Source organism: Copadichromis virginalis, linkage group LG19 (genome assembly GCF_057382275.1).
Source record: "Copadichromis virginalis isolate Kocher_CV1m ecotype Utaka linkage group LG19, C_Virginalis_male_GT1.1, whole genome shotgun sequence".
Classification (NCBI taxonomy): domain Eukaryota; kingdom Metazoa; phylum Chordata; class Actinopteri; order Cichliformes; family Cichlidae; genus Copadichromis; species Copadichromis virginalis.
Genome location: NC_140636.1, coordinates 11,875,122 through 11,895,559, shown reverse-complemented (window position 1 = coordinate 11,895,559; position 20,438 = coordinate 11,875,122). Strand labels below are relative to the sequence as shown.

The 20,438-nt window shown below is 39.3% G+C and overlaps 1 long non-coding RNA gene across 2 annotated transcripts; it reads left to right on the top strand.

The window, feature by feature from the left end:
• Positions 1 to 16,711: 16,711 nt before the first annotated feature.
• Positions 16,712 to 18,594, top strand: LOC146685591 (uncharacterized). Of its 2 annotated transcripts, none has more exons than XR_014916877.1 (3): positions 16,712 to 16,791; positions 17,163 to 17,248; positions 17,843 to 18,594. It is a non-coding gene; the product is annotated as an uncharacterized LOC146685591 (long non-coding RNA). The 2 variants fall into 2 exon arrangements; XR_014916876.1 differs by having other exon boundaries at positions 17,158 to 17,248.
• The last annotated feature ends 1,844 nt before the right edge of the window (positions 18,595 to 20,438 follow it).

Here is a 20,438-nt window from a genome sequence, read left to right as displayed (position 1 = left end):
CTTTATGTACAAATGCCTAAAACTTTTTTGCTCACTAACAGAAATATGAATAAAGGTGCACAAATTGCCTGAAATGCACAGTTCACATCACATCACATGTAGATGTGGAGTTTTGAGTATCTTCACAAAGCTCCACAGATGTAACCTGTGTTCAGCTGCTAGTTGAAAACTGGGACATCTGAGTTTCCAGAACATTCCTTTGTTATTTCAACTTCATTGTATATAGATGATACAGTAGCACATGAAGTTTAATATATGATTTAAATATATGGTGGCCATTCTTCTGTTTGGAAAACAGAGCGTGCAGATGAAAGAAAACCATGGTCATACACCCCTGTGGCTCATCCTCTGAAGCGAGTATATGCTAAATAATCTCTTGTCCACTTTGAATATAGATATAATCCAGCTAATTTGGGATAACTACATCTGACAATTGCCATCTTACAATTGTTTGGTATCAACAGACCAACATTAATGTTTGCTTGAGGACTAATAAACAGTTGGTATCAGTGCTCATCCTTCTCAAATTTTACTCAGCAGTACAGTTTTGTACAGTCTTATTAAGAGAGTGCCTGCTGTTCCTGAACTATCAGCATTTTGTCATCTGAATTCAACAACAGGTTAACAGCTTTCTGCTATCAGCTAAATACAAAGCAAAAATACAAGAGATTAGTTCTGATACTAAAATACCAAACTTAAAAAGTTGCCTGTAAACAATTACTATATCTGGTTTTAACATGTAAGTTCATTAAAAAAAACCAAAAACAAAACATGTCTTACATGTTATACATGTCCTCACATTACTTTGCATTTGTGTGTGCACCCATTTGTGAATTCTCCAAATTACACAATGTAAACATTTGTAAATCTTAGTTTATGTTTTTGAATCACAACATCCACGTTTTTCACAAAAAGAAGAGCCAGTGTAAAAATTTGAGTCACAAACTGTGCACATGACACATTTCTGTCGTCGACATTGTAAACACTGCAATCTGCATATTACCACGCCCATTTTTCTGTTTAAGGAAACACGTTTACCTCAAGGTACAGTGAAGAAAGCCATGAAGTCATTCTTAGGTAGAAGCCTCCACTGCAACATACAGACTGTCAAACTGAAGAAATGATGTCTGAGCAGGCACTTCTTTACCTACAAGTGATAATAGTTTTTAAAAAAATTCAAGGCTCTGGCTTCAATAAATGTTTTATGCTCTGAGACAAGGACTGTGGTTCAGGTAAAGAAGGAAAAAGTTTGACATCAAACTGTGGTCTTACACACATGAGTAAATGTGAAATTTTCTTTAATTTAAGGAAAGGAAAATATCAAATAATATTGATCGGCTACTCATGAACAATTGTTTTGTTTCAAAAAGCCCTGAAATGACACTATAGTGAGTTCGTGCTTGGCCGCTAACATTATAATGCTTCTATCGTGCTACACAGCCCGTAGCTGTGAGTATGTGTCTGTAAACGTGTTTCTCCCTTAGGCCATAATGTTGTAAATTAGAATGTGTTCTGAGTCAACCTACCATGCTAAATAACAGTTAAATGTACTGTAAGTCAGCGATTTTCAGACTCGGCAGCAGGGAATTTTGCTGAGAGGTCGCTGCTGTGGATATCTGTCAGAGATATCCTGTTTCCTAGATCAGCTTTAATGTAAACTACAATTCGGCTGACTTCAGGCGGACCCTGAACGTAGGACTGCTTGGCATTTGTTTATTTATTTTTTGTAAGTCTCAATAAATAAACAGCTGATTATTTTTTAAGCCGAAGCGAAGATGTGGGTAGTGCAGCTGAATATCTTATGAAAGCAGAATCAGTAATGCTGCTTGTGAGATTCTTAGTAAGGTAATTCAGTGCTCAACAAGGTGTCACATTATGCAACACTGTGTTACAGATGTCCTGAGAATTGGCTGTAGGAATGACACCGGACTGGGACAAATGTAATGCTTCGGCTGTCAATTTGCCTACTAAAATTGGGCTCATTATAGCGTAACAGCCATCAAATCCACTGAATAGTTAATATCCTTTTCATTGTGAAGTTGTACAAATCCCTTTCTGTTTCACAGGCATGTCAAATGTGGCTTTAACAGGAGTAATGAAAGCAAACCCCCCCTGCAAAATGCAATTATAGTCTGCAAATTACAAACTGTAATGATTCTTGAGCTACTGGGACAACTATTGTATTTCATTTGTAGATACCATGATTGCAGATGTGTCTTGATTTGGCATTTTCAAAGCGAGGGCTTCACTGGGAGCCTCTTTTTCCTTTTTTTATTGATCCCAACAAAGCAAGGATGCCTGAGGATGCCTCGCTGCAAAAAAAAAGAAAGAAAAGAAAGGCACTCTGTATGTTAGAGGTTCGTAGAAGTTCAGACAGAGTTTACAAAGCCTGCACAAAAGGGATTTTTAAGAAAACATGTGTCTCTGGGGAGTACAATAGCAAGAACTAGCCCAACGTGATTTAGATGTTTTTGTCACAATGTCACCAAATATGTTTTTAAATCACAAGCCTGGTGACATTCTCTAGTTTGTTATTGTCAGTAAGAAATATTGATTAACTATTAGTACCCACTGCATCACAGTGGAGCAGTGGGTTGCACTTTTGCCTCACAGCAAGAGGGTCCTGGGTTCAAGGGCCTTTCTGTGTGAATATTCCCCCAGTGTCTGCATGGGTTCTCTCCACGTACTTTTTTTTCTTCTTATAGTCCAAACACATGCAGTTAGTAGAGTTGGATTAACTGGTGAGTCTAAATTGGACACTGGTGTGAATGTGAGTGATTGTGGGTCTCTCTGTTTTACCCCCGCAACAGGCCTGTCAAGGGTGTACCCTGCCTCTCGCTGTATGGTAGGTTAGGATAGGCTCCAACCACCTGCGATCCTAAACTGGAAGGAAATGAAAATAATTAACACCCAGTAGGTTCCGTTAAACAGCTTCCTTAACCTTACCAGCTTCCTATCGACAGATAGCCATTCACGATCACATTCATAACTATGGACAATTTAAAATCAACAGTTAACCTAACTAGCATGTCTTTGGGAGGATGCTGCAGTACCCACGCAGGCATAGGAAGAACAGGCAAAGTCCGCAAAGAAGAATATTCAACCCAGGACTGGCTTTTGCCATGAAGCGGCACCACTACCACACCACTATACCACCTTGTAACAATAGTAATTAACAGGAAAGGTGGAGGTTAAGCTAAAGCTTGGAAGACAAAAACAAACATTTAAATTAAAACCACCATCTGACTGCAAAACACCTTTAGGAAGATTTACCAGAGAGTGGAAAGGTGGTGCCATGTATAGAAAAAAGACTTCCCTCCGTCCTAACCACAAGATTTTGCCCATTCAGAGCTGCACCTCTAAGAATATAGACTAATCTAATGTTATTATAAAACCTGCTCTAAAAGGTACACAAAGACCAACACTGTGTTGGACAGTGTTTCACTAAAAGCATAGCGTTGTAAACCACTGACTTCACACTGAAAGAAGCTGAACTATGGCACACTTACTTTCAAAGCTGCTGAGCAGTTATGTTGTAAAAGTACTCTGAACTGCTTCCACTTACCTTTAGGGAGGCAGGCCGGCCCCCAAAGCGGTAGTAGAATAAGCACAGGTGAAGTTGAACTACTAGGAAGCTACTGCAGAATATAGTGCAAATGCAGCTGATCCAAACAGATCTAAGAGTAGCAAAGAAATGGTGCTCCACCAAATAACCTAACCTAAATATTGACATAAATACTCTGAGTCATTGATGAAGAAAAAAAAGAAATAGCGTGTCATGTGATCAGAGATAACAGTGAGTCCAGCACAAAATAACTAGATTGCGAATGTTCTCAGTATGCAAATTGTAAGTCTAATTTAAAGGCCTCTAATTTGAACCTCCTAATTCACTAGTATGCCCTCAAGGTTTTCTTTCTCCTCTTATTTCTAGTTACATAAATGCTTTTGAGCATTGGCTCAACCTAAGAGTTCCTAAAAGCCACAGTGCTGTGCAAAGTGTATGTCGAAATAAACCACTGCTTGTATTTTCTAGTTTGGGAGGACAACTCACATACTCATTGACTCAGTTTGGATTTCAGTGCCCTGATGAATGTGGAGATTTGGAAGTGTACAATTGCAATCTGAAGATCCCCCGTAGGCTTTGCAAAGCCTTTTGACCTTGTGGAGCAAAAGAATGCGGCAGAAGTCTCGGTGAATGTAATTACTTCGCTGTGAGCAGTTCCTCCAGCCTTGCACGTAAAGATTTATTTGTGTAAAGCGCTTTGCTTTGGACTCACCCCAGCACATTTCATCAAATTTAACCACAATATCTTTATCATTAGTTGCTTTAGAGCCAGCGAAGAAGCTCAACTGCGGTATCTGGGGGATCAAAGTGAAATGGGGGCGCAAACTTCCCTAGTTGCGCTTGACCTCACACTATCTCAATTAAACGTTGGGGCTTTATTGGTCTGCAGATTTGCATAATTTATGAAGTGCCCTCAGGAAGTTCCTCCTCATTACAAAGCATGTTATTATGGTTTATTAGGTTCAGAATCAGGGTCTTTGTGTGCGCTGCCTGATAACATGGCTTACACAAAACAAACTAGTGGGACACACAGTCTCTCTTTAATGTCTTCCATTAAGTTTAAGCATGTGTGACTCATACAGCTCCTTGAAACTCAGAGACCTCATCTTCAGGAGTGAGAGGAGAGTCTGTGAAGTTCAGTTTCTGGATGAGTGCTTGGTTCTTCATTTGTGTTGTGTTTCAGCTGTTGATAACATTTTGTAATATTATTATATTATCAGAGCATTACCATTTCAGCACCATTTTCTACTCTACCGAGAGGAGCCAGTATGTGAAAATGTCAAAAATATCTTCATTTTGCCTGTTCTGACGAGGAGCGCGGCGTTAGGATTCCCTAACATCCTTGTTATTTACGCAAGCTAACAAGGTTAGGACAGAATTTAGACTCCTGAATGTCATGACGGCTTTAAAGAACTGAATTTAATAAGCTCCACTGTCAGGTTAGGGTGCAGCAGTGCATTTATATGCATGAATATGTATGTAAGCACCTCTTCCTAACGTTTAACGGATTAACAGCTGAGTCTGTTACCTGTTTTAGAATTGCCAGAGGAAGAACGTTTCTGAATCTAATGGGGAGGAATTATTTATTGTCATTATTATTATCATGAGCTGGGGGGAATGCCGTACTGAGCTAATGTTAGTAACTAAAGTAAAGCTGGTTTAAAATGCTGCACTCCTTTGGCCTACCAGAATTACTTGAGATCAATTTACATATTATGATAATTTGTGAGTCATATGGCGCTTTCCTTGTTCGCTTTTGTGAATTAATAAGCTCCGACTGCATTGTTTGGGGAGAGGTGGAGATTCTTGACCCAGTCGCTGGAGTCTGTGTCACTGTTGGTCCGTTCAGCTGAGTCAGGTCTGCCCTTCCCACACCACCTTATCCTCTGTCTCCTATCTCGCTATCTCCTTTATATGCCCTCATCATCCCCAGGCCAATATATTCCCATTTACTGTGGCTGACAGTGGGTATGAACAGAGCTACAAATAGCACTGGGTCATTAAATGAGGGCAGAAGTAACCTGAAGGTGAGAACAATGGGCTTGTTGCTTGAAAGTTGCTGGTTTAAAATTTCTGACCAGGGAAACAGGACTATGAGAAATTCATTTCTTGCAGCACTCGTTTGATGACTTTTGTGTTACTCTGTAACATGGTGAGATGCATTGTCACGTAAAGGCATTTCCAGTTTTGTTTTTAAGTGTGACCTGCCGCAAATTTTCTACTATAACATAGTAAAAAGAACTATAACATACACACCGTATACAAAAAGCTACTTAAAAAAAATATATTCTTTTCATTTGCTTCTTTAAAATGTCCATGTTCAGCTAGGTGAGGGTAATTTAAGAATGCTCTATGCTAACAACAAGCTAACAACATGTTAGCCTGTTGCTGTGACCTCGCATATTTGCCTGTGCATCATCACCTAAGCTGAATTTCTCCTTGTTTGGTTGCAACTTGTTTATTGTAGGCAGATGTGAAGACTTCTGCAAGTTTTAGAGATTTCTAAGGCTGTTACTTTGTGTTACACTTACAGTTACTCTTGGGTTCTGTCAAACTCTCAAGACTGCAGACTGTGCTCTTTCGAGAAAGTCAGGTCATCCAGGGAGAGTGGTGCAGCATTCCTGAATTTCTCCAGACTGCAGTCAATGTTTCTCAACAAGAGCAGACTTAACGATAACCACAGTTTGTATGAATTTATTTCTGATATAGGGAAATGTCTACAACCAGTACTTCCAATCTCATCTCTTTTAATTGGAATGCCTAACTCCTAATAGCTTTTGAAAAACGTTGTTAGCACCGAGGTCTACTTACATCAGCTTTCACGGAGTAATGAAAGTACACCAGCCTTCGTGTCAAGTGATAGAGTCAAGTGACTCAAACATGGCAACGGACTGGATAGTTAGGTAAATGTTTCTAGCTAGTTAGTTGCTGTGCAGTGAAATGTTTAAAGGTATTTCAAGGTAAAGAAAGAACGGTAAGAGTAAATGAGAGCTCGCTCATCACTGAATCTCATTTCAAAGTGATCCTTTTTACAACAGCTTAAAGGTCACAATGCACTTTTTTAGCTCAGGCATCATTTATGTTAGATCCCTTGAGGTTATTACATTACATTAATATAGGTGAGGTGTTAATATGAACAAAAATCCGTTAAAAAAAAAGCACAAGATTATGTGTTTAGCTGTACCCGTCGAGCAAGCAGATTTTATTTCACCTCTGAGATCTCACATCACACTTGAATTGAAATTTGACTGAATTGCCCTATAGCATTAAAACTAAAGTTAATTAACAGAATGAAAAGCAGACAAAGCAAAACCTTAGAGAACCAGAGCTGTGGCAGAGTTTTGATATTCCCACAAAGAAGACGAGGAAGCAGATTTTATGCATTTAGCTTCACTACTGTATCCTCGCTCAATTCTCACTCACAGAGGTGTCAGTACAAGTTTAAAGAGATCTCTCGACCTTATGTCAGCCTGCTGGAGTTGACCAAAGTTGCTGTTTTGCTGATGGTCAAGCCTCTTTGATCATAAGACATGAATTGAGGGTCTCCGGCCCTATAGTGACTAAGCAGATATGACTCAGTGAGGCAGAGAGTAACCTGACTCAGCTGAAAATAAAGACTCTGCTGTCATAACAACAGGAGCAGCAGGGAAAATTAAACAATAGCTGACCAAACCCGAGGAAAACAGTGATGACAGCTACAGTAACACAAGTTACGTGCGAGCAAAAGCAGATCTGGGAATCCTGAGAGAACAAACCTAATGAATTCACTCTGTTTCCCTTACCAGCGTTTTACCCAATAAGGATACAACTTTAAACATTCAAAACACAGCACCATAAATAGAAATTTATTAGAGCTACAAAAAGATCCACTGTGTGGCCACAGGCAATCGACAGGCATCAAGGGATGAAGTGAGCATGTGAGATGGAGGAGAAGAATGGTAAGTGAATAAAAAGACAGGGGTGGCTAAAGCACCCGGAGGTCAACAACAAACGCTTCACGGGCTAAAATATAGACAGCTGTGCCTCAGGATATCAACTAATGAGCATGGAATGCATTTCTTTCAAGAATTCAGGAGCGCATGTTATGAAGTCGAGGACATGGGAGCGGGTGATGGTCTGTGGCAAATGATCATTATTAGAAAGACAAAAAAACCCATAATGAATAATCAAATGTTTTTTAAATGAGGGCTTTAATGCCAAAAGTACAGATGTATTTTGGGGAATGTTTTATTTCCAAGACTACATTAATCATAAAATAAGCACAACATCGAAAAAGCACAAGTGATCATCAAAGCCGCTTCTTTGCAGAATCTTGAGTAATGCTTTAATTATGTCCTTGACTTTCATGCCAGCAAAAATTTTGTATGAGTGTACTGCAGTTTTGGGGGTGATTACCTCATCGCACTGCAAAAAAAGAAAAGAAAAAAGTTTGTGTACCCATGCCCCTTTTCTAAAATACACCACAGGCAGCCAGTTTATGTTTACTTAAAAGATAAAGCCTGCACACAGCATTGCTGTTAATAATCAACTTCCCAGCCAGCTGCTGGCACTCAAACTTTAACCCAGTGAAAGTTATTGTTATAATTCTTTAAAATCAGTTAATTATACTGTGTTATTGTATCAAAACAGACAAACAACAAACAGAAAAAAAATCATATAACATGTGGGCACTGCAGGTTTTTTGCAAACATTTTAGGACAGCAGCAGAGGTCTATGATACAGGGATTTGGGATTTTAGAGGAGAAATATTAAATATTAATATTAAGGTGTTTATTAAAGGTCTTTAAACATAATAACACAACTGCTGCAAGTGCATTTTTATCTGCCAGTAATAGTGTGTTTAATTTAGCAGTAGACTCAAAACTCAAATCCCTTCATTATTAATCTAAGCATGCAAGTGATTTCCACAGAAAAACAAACAAACAAAAAAATTATTAGATATATAAATGACAATGGCTGCGAAGAACTGAATATGTGACTCCTATATACATATCTATTTTATCTGTTAACACTACCTGGCCCCTGTTGGACTGGACTTGGTTCAGCTTTGTCTAATCATCTCCTATCTTAAATTTTTATTATATTAATTGATTGTCTTAGTTTACATTGAAACTATTTAGTTCAGCTTTATAATAATGAATGTACATTTTATGTATATCATTGTATTCCAGTAATAGCACTGGCAGATGATATAGTGATATTAACTGTTGCTCAAAATGCTAAATACTTGATTTTTGGGGTATTTTTGAATGTAGGTTTACTTTTGATTTCCACTGATCATTGTTATTTTGTTAAAAAAAAAACCCCCACAGTGGGTACCTTTAAACATTTCCAACATGAATAAGCATCATCATCCGATGTGTGACTTACAGTTGTGGTCAGAAGTTCAAACATTGGATTGACCAATACACGGAACGATGGGAAAGACCAATGAACTCCATGAAGATCTACAAAGGAGAAATGTAGATTTGCACAAGTTGAAAAGGTTTCTTGTGGCCATTTCTAAACAAATGCAGTTTCTAAGATCATCAGTTCAGTTTAATTGTTTGGATCTGGTTTAAAAGAAGATCCCAACTGTCCTCAGATGAGAGTAAATTAGGTAGGACATTAGCATAAACAAAGAGGGTGCTGTCCAAGAAGTTTGAAACTTTACACCTTCAAGCTCGACTCAGATTTACAGCTACCAACATGCACCAAATGCCTTTAGTTTTTAAACTTTGTCAGAGGAGACAAAGGTTAAGCTATGGTATGTTTGGAGGTGTAAGGTGAGACTCAAACGCTGTACCTACTATCAAGTATGGTGGTGGTAGCATCATGCTCTAGGGCTGTTTTGCTGCTGGTAACAGTGCAATACATTACATTATAGCAGAAGGGGAAGGATACATGAAGAAGGATTCTTCAACCTTACCTCAAATCAACAGCTAGATGATTGAAACTTGGATGCAATTCCAACACGACAATGCAAAGCAATGCATTGTTCACAATGCGAGGTGGCTCAAAGCTAAGCAGCATGATTCACTTTTTGTCAGAAAGCCCAGAGAGTGGTACATGAAGGTGGACCCAAAGACACCAAAACAAGACAGTGATTAGATTTACAGATGTTACTGTAAACACTGGAGGAAAATAACAAGGGAGCCCTGAGCAGGGAATCACTTGGCGTGACGCACTGCAACAGAGGGAGAGGTGGTTAAATCAAATCAAATCACTTTTATTGTCACATCACATGTGCAGGTACACTGGTACAGTACATGCGAGGGAAATTCTTGTGTGCGAGCTTCACAAGCAACAGGGGTGTGCAAAAATACAATAACATAAGAACAAGCAAAATATAAGAATGGGTAAATCTGAGAGTTATATGAATAAATATATGTACAATATAAGAGTATATGCGCATTACTGAATGTGTATACTAAATATGGATATCTACGCGTGTGTGTGTATGTATTTTAAAAATTAAATAGAATAAATAATAAAATAAAATATACAGAGGTTGGTAGTTGGACATGTGCAAAACAAGTGGCATTTATATACAGTATGGAGTGCATAATGTTGAAGTTCCGGTAAGAGAAGGTGAGGTGTTTATGAAGTGCTCAGCAGTCTGATGGCCTGGTGGAAAAAGCTGTCTCTCAGTCTGCTAGTTCGGGACCGGATGCTGCAGAACCTCCTTCCTGATGGAAGTAGTCTGAACAGTTTATGGCTGGGGTGACTGGAGTCCTTGATGATCCTCCCCGCTTTCCTCAGGCACCGCTTCCTGTAGATGTCTTGGAGGGACGGAAGCTCACCTCCAATTATCCGTTCAGAACACCGCACTACTCACTGGAGAGCTTTGCGGTTGTAAGCGGTGCTGTTGCCATACCAGGTGGTGATGCATCCAGTGAGGATGCTCTCAATGGCACAGCGATAGAAGGTCCTGAGGATGCGGGGGCTCATGCCGAATCTTTTCAGTCTCCTGAGAAAGAAGAGGCGCTGCTGCGCCTTCTTCACTGTTTTGTTTATGTGTACTGACCACGTAAGATCCTCAGCCAGATGTACACCAAGGAACCGGAAGCTGCTCACTCTCTCCACAGCAGCGCCGTTGATGGTGATGGGGGTGTGTACTTCTCTGCACCTCCGGAAGTCCACTATCAACTCCTTTGTCTTTGCGACGTTGAGGGTAAGATGGTTGTCTTGACACCAGTGGGTCAGGGCGCTGACCTCCTCCCTGTAAGCCGTCTCATCACCTTTGATGATACGACCCACCACTGTAGTGTCGTCCGCGAACTTCACAATGATCTTGGAGTTGCTAGTGGCCGTGCAGTCGTAGGTGTAGAGTGAGTACAGGAGAGGGCTCAGTACACACCCCTGTGGAGCACCAGTGTTCAGTGTGATGGGGGATGAGGTGATGCTGCCCAGTCTGACAACTTGGCGTCTGTCAGACAGGAAGTTAAGGATCCAGCTGCAGAGGGAGCTGCTCAGTCCTAGATCCTGCAGTTTCCTGTCCAGCTTCGAGGGAACGATGGTATTGAATGCTGAGCTGTGATCTACAAACAGCATCCTCACATATGTGTCTGTCTTCTCCAGGTGTGAGAGGGCAGTATGTAGTGTCAGGGCTATGGCATCATCAGTGGACCTGTTGTGGCGGTATGCGAATTGAGTCCAGTGAGTTGGGTAGTGAAGAGCAGATGTCCCTGACCAGCTTCTCGAAGCATTTGCTTACGATGGGGGTCAGGGCTACAGGTCGCCAGTCGTTCAATAAGGAGATGGTGGAGGATTTGGCTACAGAAACGACAGTGGCCATTTTGAAGCAGGCTGGGACTACAGACAGAGAGAGTGAAAGACTGAAGATGTGTGTAAACACTCCAGCCAGCTGACTTGAGGACACCCGTCCGGACCAGTAGCTTTGCGTCCGTTCACCTTCCTGAAGCACTTCCGCACATCCTGTGTCTGAGGAGGTTAAAGACGAATGAGGAGTGAGCACCAGAACACTGAGAGGAATGTTGGGTTGAAGGGCTTACCTGCAGGTGGAAGTCATTCAAGTTTGGTGGGGGGGATGCTGAGTGAGCGTTCAACAGGTGAGTGGGTTTCCAACCGTCAGAGGATAGACTTTAAAGTTCTGATGCTGGCCTATAAAGCTCTGAATGGTTTAGGACCAAAATACATCAATGACCTCCTGACCCAGTATGAACCATCCAGATCCCTCAGGTCATCTGGATCCGGTCTTTTATCAGTTCCCAGAGTCAGAACCAGACACGGAGAAGCTGCATTCAGCTTTTATGCTCCTTATATCTGGAACAAACTCCCAGAAAGCCTCAGATCAGCTGAAACACTCAGTTTATTTAAATCCAGGTTGAAGACTCACCTGTTCTCAGCTGCATTTGAATAAAGCACCAAATCCACACTTTAAGCTTAAATTTCAAAACTTACATTTAACTACTGATTTTATCTACTGTTCTGATTTTATCCGTTTTGATTTTATATACTGTTGTTTGTTTGTTTGTTTGTTTGTTTGTTTGTTTGTTTGTTAATTAGTTAGTTAGTTTATTTGCTTGTTTTAATCAATTTTAAATCATGCTTTTTATTTGTTCTTGTTTCTAATGTCTCTGTAAAGCACTTTGAATCACCTTGTTGTTGAATTGTGCTATACAAATAAACTTGCCTTGCCTTGCCTTGAGTTACTGATGTTCCAGAGAAGACGGCAGGCAGGAGGACGGGCAGGTGAAAACGGTGAATATCCAGTTTCCAGAAGTGGAACAGTGGAGCTGCTTGAGATTATTGTCAGGAGACCAGTGCGTAGGTTGTAGACTGCAGGATGGTAGTGAAGGCACGATGAAGAAAATACGGACACAGGGAAACATGGTAAGTACAACAACTGATTGCGAGGCACAAACAGAGTGTAGGGCCTGGTTACCACCATAGGTAGATGACGGACTGGCAAAGAACTGATGGTTCTGAAATTTAACTTAAATCTGACTGTAAGACTAGTCAGTTTGTCTAATTGTTGTTCCTTGTTTATTTGACTAAGGAATTAGTCGCCAGGAAAATCCCTAATAAAACTTTCATAATTAACATGACCTTCACGGTCATAACGAGTGAATGTAAAGTTCTGACAACAGCTATAGGTTCATTTAATGTTCTTTTTTGTTTATTTGCTTCTTTTTCAGATGTGTAGCCAGCATTTATTGTATTTACACTGCAGAAAAGAGGTAACAGCAGATAAGGTGAGGCATAGGGGACAGTGTTAGACTATGGTTTTGAGCTCTGTGGTAAGTGAGGAAAATAACATTTTTTATTCCACAGCAGTAACTCCTTGATAACTTTTACTCCGTAAAGTGCTTTTTGCAAATTCATTTAAAAATACCAATCAAATCACATTGTTTCACAATGCAATGGCGCCATTTGTTTCTATTAAATAGATTTTAATTGTACTTGTCTTTGAAAGATGAACTGTACTGTTGTGAAACTGCTTCACGTTGTATTTGCACTGCTGCAAATAGCTGTGAAAAACACAATTTTTCATGTGTGTAGACGACATCCTTGGGGTTGAAATTAATAGCGAGAGCACTGCTAATAGATTGTCTTGTGTAACCCTTTGCACTCTGCTGTGCAACTAGCTAGACTGCACACACAATGCCACCGGTTCTCATAAATTCCCAGCCGAGGGTGAGAGTGAACGTTGACGAGGACTCAACCTTTATCTGAGAATGATAAATCCCTCTCCACTGCCACGCAGAGGATCACTGAGGAACCTTGAGCTGATTTATCGAGCTCAGAAAAACAAGGAGAGTGAAGAAGCTGTCCTCTGGCTTGATATCGCTGCCATTCTTCATTTGGGTGACTTTTCACTCAACCCTTGAAGAAAGTCCCAGGGAATACTAGGCTTGCTGTTTTAAGGAAATTTTTTGTGACATTTCTGCTTCATAAGATTCTGTTTAGAGACAAAATAGGAAGAGAAAGGAAGCTTGAGAGTGATAAGAGAGGGTCATAGGATTCATTCAAAAGTCATGACATTGGAAACAGGTTCTTATTTTTCTGTTGTTGTTACCATGTCTCTGTGCAGAATCTGTACACATGCAACATACACAATACTGTGCACAGATCTTGGATCAGCCCTCATTTCTTCATATTCTGCTTCCAAGGAGCCAGACTTTCTTGTAATTTTTTAATCATCTTGAGGCCTCCAGGCTTTCTGGAGACCTTTCAGAGTTTTTCTTTGGACACTGGCTGTTTTTTCAGTCATTGTCAGTCCAGTTTTTGTACCTTATCCTTTTCAAATGAATGATTTCTTTCCTTTTTAAGCCATTTAGCTCTGACCTGTGAATCAGTCAAGCATCAAAAGAAACCAAGTCATCAAATTAAACTATGCAAAAAGTTCAACTTCACAAAGAACCAATTTAAAATTTTATCTTTAGGCACTTTTTTTCCTTTAGTTGCAAAAATGCATAATTTGTGACCAAAATTGTGACCAAATTTATGAAACATGACAAAGATAACATAGTCTGACATGCATAAAGTGGTATTTTTACACCAAAAAGGTGATTTCCAAGGAGATATTAGCCGAGAACTTTGTCAGCATGGTGTGCATAGTATCCTCAAAAAAATAAATAAATAAATAAAGGAAATTGGACAAATGCAGGCTAAAGGAAGAAGCAGCAGGCTTGAAAAAAAAAAACACTGAAAGAGGATGAACTGTATCTGAAAATCATGTTCTTAGGAAAGAGCAAAAACTCCAGCAGGACCTGAGAGATGCATCTGGCGCTTCAATTGATCCATCTATTGTTTATCAAAGGCTCATTAGAAAGCATGTAAAAGCTGAAGTATGTTTAAAATCAGTAGCAACACCCAGAAAAGTATTACCAAAATTTGATCCATCCTCCAATAGCATGTGGAAAGCATCTGATTGGCAACAGCTTCAATTTTCAGCATGAAAATGATTCTAAACACACTGCCAATACAGTAAAAGCACACCTGAATAGAAAAACACATAATGGAGCAGTCATGGATTGGCCTCCCCAGAGCCCAGACCTCAACATTATTGAAGCAGTGAGATCATCGTGACAGAGAAAAGAACAAAAGATAGCCAACATCCAAAGAAGAGGTTTGAATGTCCTTCAAGAAGCCTGGAGAACTATTCCTGAAGACTACTTAAAGAAATGACAAAAAAGGGCGTTCAGGCTGTGTGGAAGAATAAAGATGGCCATACTAAATATTGACTTTTTAAACTGTTTTTGCCTTATATACTGTATTTCCATGTATGTTTCCACATGTTTGAACATATTTCTGCAGGCGTTTCCCATTTTTCCTAGCAAAGAAATGAGGGCAAGAGGTCAGAAAGTGTGTGACAAACTACACAGACTGCACATAGCCACGTCATGCTAGAGCTGCTGTATTTCATAGGAGAAGGGAAAATACCTTAATGTACAACAGTGAGAGCTGGAGAAAGATTTATGAAAGAGATGACAGGAGAGAAATAGGAGAGTTTATTTTCAAAATTAAGGGCTGATCTTGTTGGACTGGTACAGTGCAAGCAATGTTAGCTTACATCAAGGGTAGCAGTGAAATGCTCCTAGTACCACTAGGGACCACTTTGGACTTTATCTTCCACATCTGCTCCAGTGGTTCCTTCAGCTCCCTAGTACAATTTCCTTGTGCACCTTCTTCCTGATGTTGCTGTCTCCAGGGACTGCAACATCTATCACACTGTGATGTTCTTTTCTTGTATTCTGTTCCTTGTGAACCACCACTCTGTCTGGTTGGTTCTTTGGCAGCTGCTTCTCTGTCCCACAGGATCTTAGCCCTGTTGTTCTCAACCACTTTTGGTGGCATGTCCCACTTTGTCCTTGGGGAGAATCCCAGCCACTTGGTTATGCCTCTCCCAGCACGCGCGCGCGCGTACACACACACACACACACACACACACACACACACACACACACACACACACACACACATACAAGTATATACACTGAAAAAAAGGGACTGGCCATCTCTTGGATTTATGTAAGCATCTTGCATGCATTTAACACAATTGCCTCATGTTTTAAAGTTAAATGTAACTATATAGTGTAAAAACTACATGATATGCAGAAAGGGTGTATTAAATTGTTCATATCATGTTCAGGTGAAGTAAGTCAATAAGATAGCAACGTTAAATCTCGTGAAACCACGCGTGATTTCATCTCGCGGGCTTTGGATCGTGGTTTAAAAAAGGCATCCATCTCAGTCAAGTCGAGCAGCCAACTCTACGTTTTTGGTATGTCTTGATTTTTTGAATTCATTTTTACCATATTTCAGCCAAATGTAGTTAAACGTCTAGAGTGTCGCCATGTAACATGCTAAAAAAGAGCCGTTAGCTTATTTGCTGTTTTATCTGTTGTCAAAGAATTGGCGCTTTTTCATTTGAATTTGTCTTTGGCACAAGAGCCGTAATATCACATTAAACCTAATTACGAGGCACTCATAACATAATTTGGTTTTCTGTGTGAATAGATTTGTCAACTGACTCTTCAGTTACATTGTGTATTTACTGCACCGTGGTGTTAGTGAGATTTTGGACATTGAACAGCTTTAGCTAATATCATCAGCGGCATTATGCTAGCTTACATCCCTACCCCTCCTGCCCTCACCTGCTGTCCTTTTGTTTTTGTTTTTGGTTTTTTTTTGCTGCACATTGAGAGATGACCTCTATTCTGCATTTCACCAGGAGTCAGCTGATGGATTGTGGGTTCAAGGTGTTATGGTAAGAAAGTATATTCTATTTTCGTTTCTCTAACTTAATTATAATAGGTTTTTTATAATTATTAGGTGCATGCATACTCACCCTATTAATACAACTGAGAGATCCAAAATCTGCCATAGGTTTAACTTATACCTGTATGTATTGCCAGAAAGGTGATTACTGGACTCGCATTAATGCACACTTGAACTAAAATGAGGTTGTAACTTGTGGGTTCTTGGGTTGCAAATCAAAAACAAACATCTTTGGATTTTTTTTAATCCCATAAGATCTGGAAACACAGTTTTTATTCAACAAAACATTACTGATTAACCAAGCACAGTGCCTGCTGTTATTTCAAAATAATTTTATGTCATTTCAGATAAAATGCAGCATTCCAGTGCATCCCAACCATGCCTTTACAGTCAAGGTTTCTGACAGAGCTGAGTTTCTCTCTGACAGTCTGCTGAAAGTGTTTGCAAAGTGATCGGGGGAACAGGGCACAAAGCTAATGGATGTAGCTGCCATTATGACAGTAAGAACTTTAAAATTCTTTAACTACAAAGTGTATATGTATTGCATTAGGTCAGTAAAAGATTTTTATGCTACATCCATTGAAACAGTCAACTATTACCTGTGAGTAATGATTCCACTAAAAGGATGCCATAATTTTCGTCATGCATTTACTGGCCCACTGAGAAAAAATTATCTTTTTTTAAAAATAAATGTTCTGGAAACTATATATCCATAAAGTTGATGTCAAACAGGAACTTTTGATATTGCTTTGTAGATGCTGGTGTTGCATGTTGACTGGTTTAAAAAGTCAAGAGTTTTTGTCTGGGATCATTTTCTTCTGTGCTACTGAAAAGTTCACAAATCTCTGTTTTCTTTGTTATAATAGTCAAGGATGACATTAATGCTCGGAGTCCCTCATCAAAGTGCTCCGCATCTGTGTGAAAGACAATTGCAACATCTTGGTGCAGGAGTTCATGGTGAGTGTTTTATGAGTAGATTGTGGCTTTGCAACATTTAAAAATGCATTTAGTTATCCACTTGATCCTCATTGGACTGGTTAGGACCAGTAGTCCTCTTTAATAATTTGAAGTTCACATGAGGCCTGGTAGTGAACTCGGCCGCCGGCCCTTGAGGCCCCATCCCCACCCCTGTATTAGGGGTCACATCAGTGTGAAAAAACTTTAAATTTGTCATTCTAATGAACAAAGGAAAATCCCACCAATATTTATATTAGCTTTTGTTTGAAAAAATGACCAACTGACCAACAGCTAACCAAATTGTGGGGCTGAAAGTCTAAATTCTAACATTTTCTGAGTGACATAACCTGGATTTCTGATGGGCCGGTGTCTTTCTAACAAAAACTAATGTAAAGCATTTGAAATTATTATGTTTTTCACCCTCTCTTAGAAACTCTGTTAGACCATGAATGGCAGCATGGCAGGCCACTCTTTGGCTATAGCTATTTACTATGTTGCTTGCATTGGTTTAAATTACTCTAACATTAGAACTGGTAGATTAAAAAGAGATGAGTTTAAAAAGGAATCTTAAAGAAATGTTTTGTGTTTAACCAGGACTTGACTGAGGCCACTGCACAGATTGAGAAAACCACAATGAACATCTGTCTCCAGAGGATGCGGCAGGCAATGACTTTTCTGATGTTGTTCTTCAAGATCTGGATAACGTGACCTTTGCAGTAGCCATGCTGTTTGGACCTTTTTTATTCCTTCAACATGAGTTACCCATCACAACTCTGCTACACTTTTGAGGTGATTCAATGGGTGGTAATGGAGTTGGATGCAACTCAGCTCTCAAGAAAAGCTCACAACTAAGACAAAACTGCTCCTGCAACGAAGCTCACTGTTATGCATGTGAGGTGACCAGCTCTAGGTGAGAGGACATTTAAATCTCACACTTGTTCTGCTGCATTTTTGAAGCTCAATTCCAGGAACGGATCGCAGGGTTCATTTTTATATACTCTGCAACTGCCATGAGGACGAGCCGTTTTTTGTTGTTGTTTGTTTTTCCTTTTGCTCTGTACAAGTTCTGTTTGTCTGTTTGGCAGCATTTTTAAATTTCTCTTTGTATTTTTTCTTTCTTTTACTAGTGAAGAGATGTAGCGTGAACAGTTATACAGTCTAAATATCCCATATGGGCCGTGTGAAATGGTATTTTCAGTTTCATTCAGTTGAAGTAAAGAACGTTGAATATTTCTAAGTGTGCTGTTTTGAACCAAGATGTCACAGTATGATCAGTGCTGTAATTTTTGACAGTCACTGTATCAATGTTATTTTTGCGTCTCTTGAATAAAGGTTTTGACCTGCAAGTGCTAATTTCTTTAGTTATTGGGGTAAAATGGGTAGTGTTAATAGGAAGGTGTTTGCCAATTCAGTAACCTAATTTAATGTTAATGGAAACTAACATTACCTCAAATTGTTTAGTCATAATTGTTGTTTAACTGAATCTTGACGTTAGAGGCCTTAAATAGAATGTTTTGTATTGTTCTTTCCCAACATTTTTCAAAAGAAACAGTCCAATTTCTTTGCTGTGATTGATTCCAGAGAACACGGAAGAACTGACATTATTTAACTGTTGATTTATATAGATTCAGTAGAGGAGTAATGTCAGTTTAATTCTTTACCTACTGCAGTGAAATTAGACATGTTGTTTTGAAAGGTTACTGGTGGATGCCAGCAACCATCTTGGAAGAGAACAATACAATCTGTTATAAGGCCTCCATTTGAAAATTGTGTATTTGATACTAGAATATAATAGCAAAATGTAATTTGAAGATAACATGTAGTATTTAAGTGACCAAGTAGTATTGGGTAAAAGTTATTGAATCGTGTTGGGATAACGTGAGAAAATTGTGAAGGATTAAAATATTCCAAGAGCTCAAATTACTTCATCAAAACATGTTTAAGTCACATTTTATCAACACAAATTGCACAAGTTTATTGAACATGAATAAATTGTGTTAATTTAATTCAATTGTTTAAGTTGCTGCCAAAGCAAAACATCTGTGTGCAACAAATGTCCACCATTGAATTAAGTAAATCCAACAACATATTTTTTTCAGTGTATAGCTGACAAAACAAGCTATTAATGTGACTTATTTCTGAGTAATTCTTCACATAGTGCACTGCTACACCAGACCATAGGGTTCCCCACCTGCTAAATCCCACTGTAACCCCTGGATATATATGCAGATATACTTTTAAGATGTTGGTGCCTGAACTAAAAGTAATAGAGCTACTCTGCAGTAATGAGCTTTATCAAAAGCTGTGATCTGTCTGGAACACCAGACACAAACTCCTAAGAGTTCTCTGTGTTCCACAAAGTAAAAAAAGAAAATGATACATATATATTTGTCTAAACTGATTGTCTGTCTCTATTACTTGAGTTAACTTTTCAACCCCAATCATCCAACCCTAACTCCAAGTCCGAACTTCACCTACAACCAGCATTCTTTTCAGAGGCAACGATATAATGATGCTAATTATATTCTGTCGCTGCAATCCCCTGTTTAGCTCCAGTGAGAGACTGTAGCTACATCAGCCATTAGAGAGAAATTTTCTGTCATCTTGCATTCTGCATTTGCTTCTTTTAGCCCTTTATGCAACTTTATGCAAAGTTCATAGCTGTTCTACTAAATGTAAAAGCAGACATAAAGCAGGTAAATCAGGTTGAAGGACAATGGAAAGATACATCTAGAACATTTACATCGCAAAATCAGTGCCTCCCAGAAGACTCCGAACATTACAGATCTATCAGTGTAAGAGTTCTCGAGGTCAGACATTTCTTTCATACACAGTAAAATTTTGTGGAATCTTTCTCTGGACTCATTACTGAAAGCCGCACATCCAGCACAGCTGTTCTGTTGCCAACTCAGACACATGACTAAATAATTAATTTTTACTTGTGTTGAGGTCTGGGTTTTCCTGCTGCTGTTGTTGCCTGAAATATGTTCATTAAAAGCATTCGTTACCAAAAGAGTGAAATTCTTACAGCCTGATGCACAGTCTGAATCATTTGTAAACTAGAATGGCATTCAGACTATTGCCTTTGGTGGAGGCAATAGTTCACAATCATATACAGAGCCTTGCCACGTGATTCATTTATGGATAAAATATCAGCATTATTGGACAAACACACATTTTTCTTTTTGTT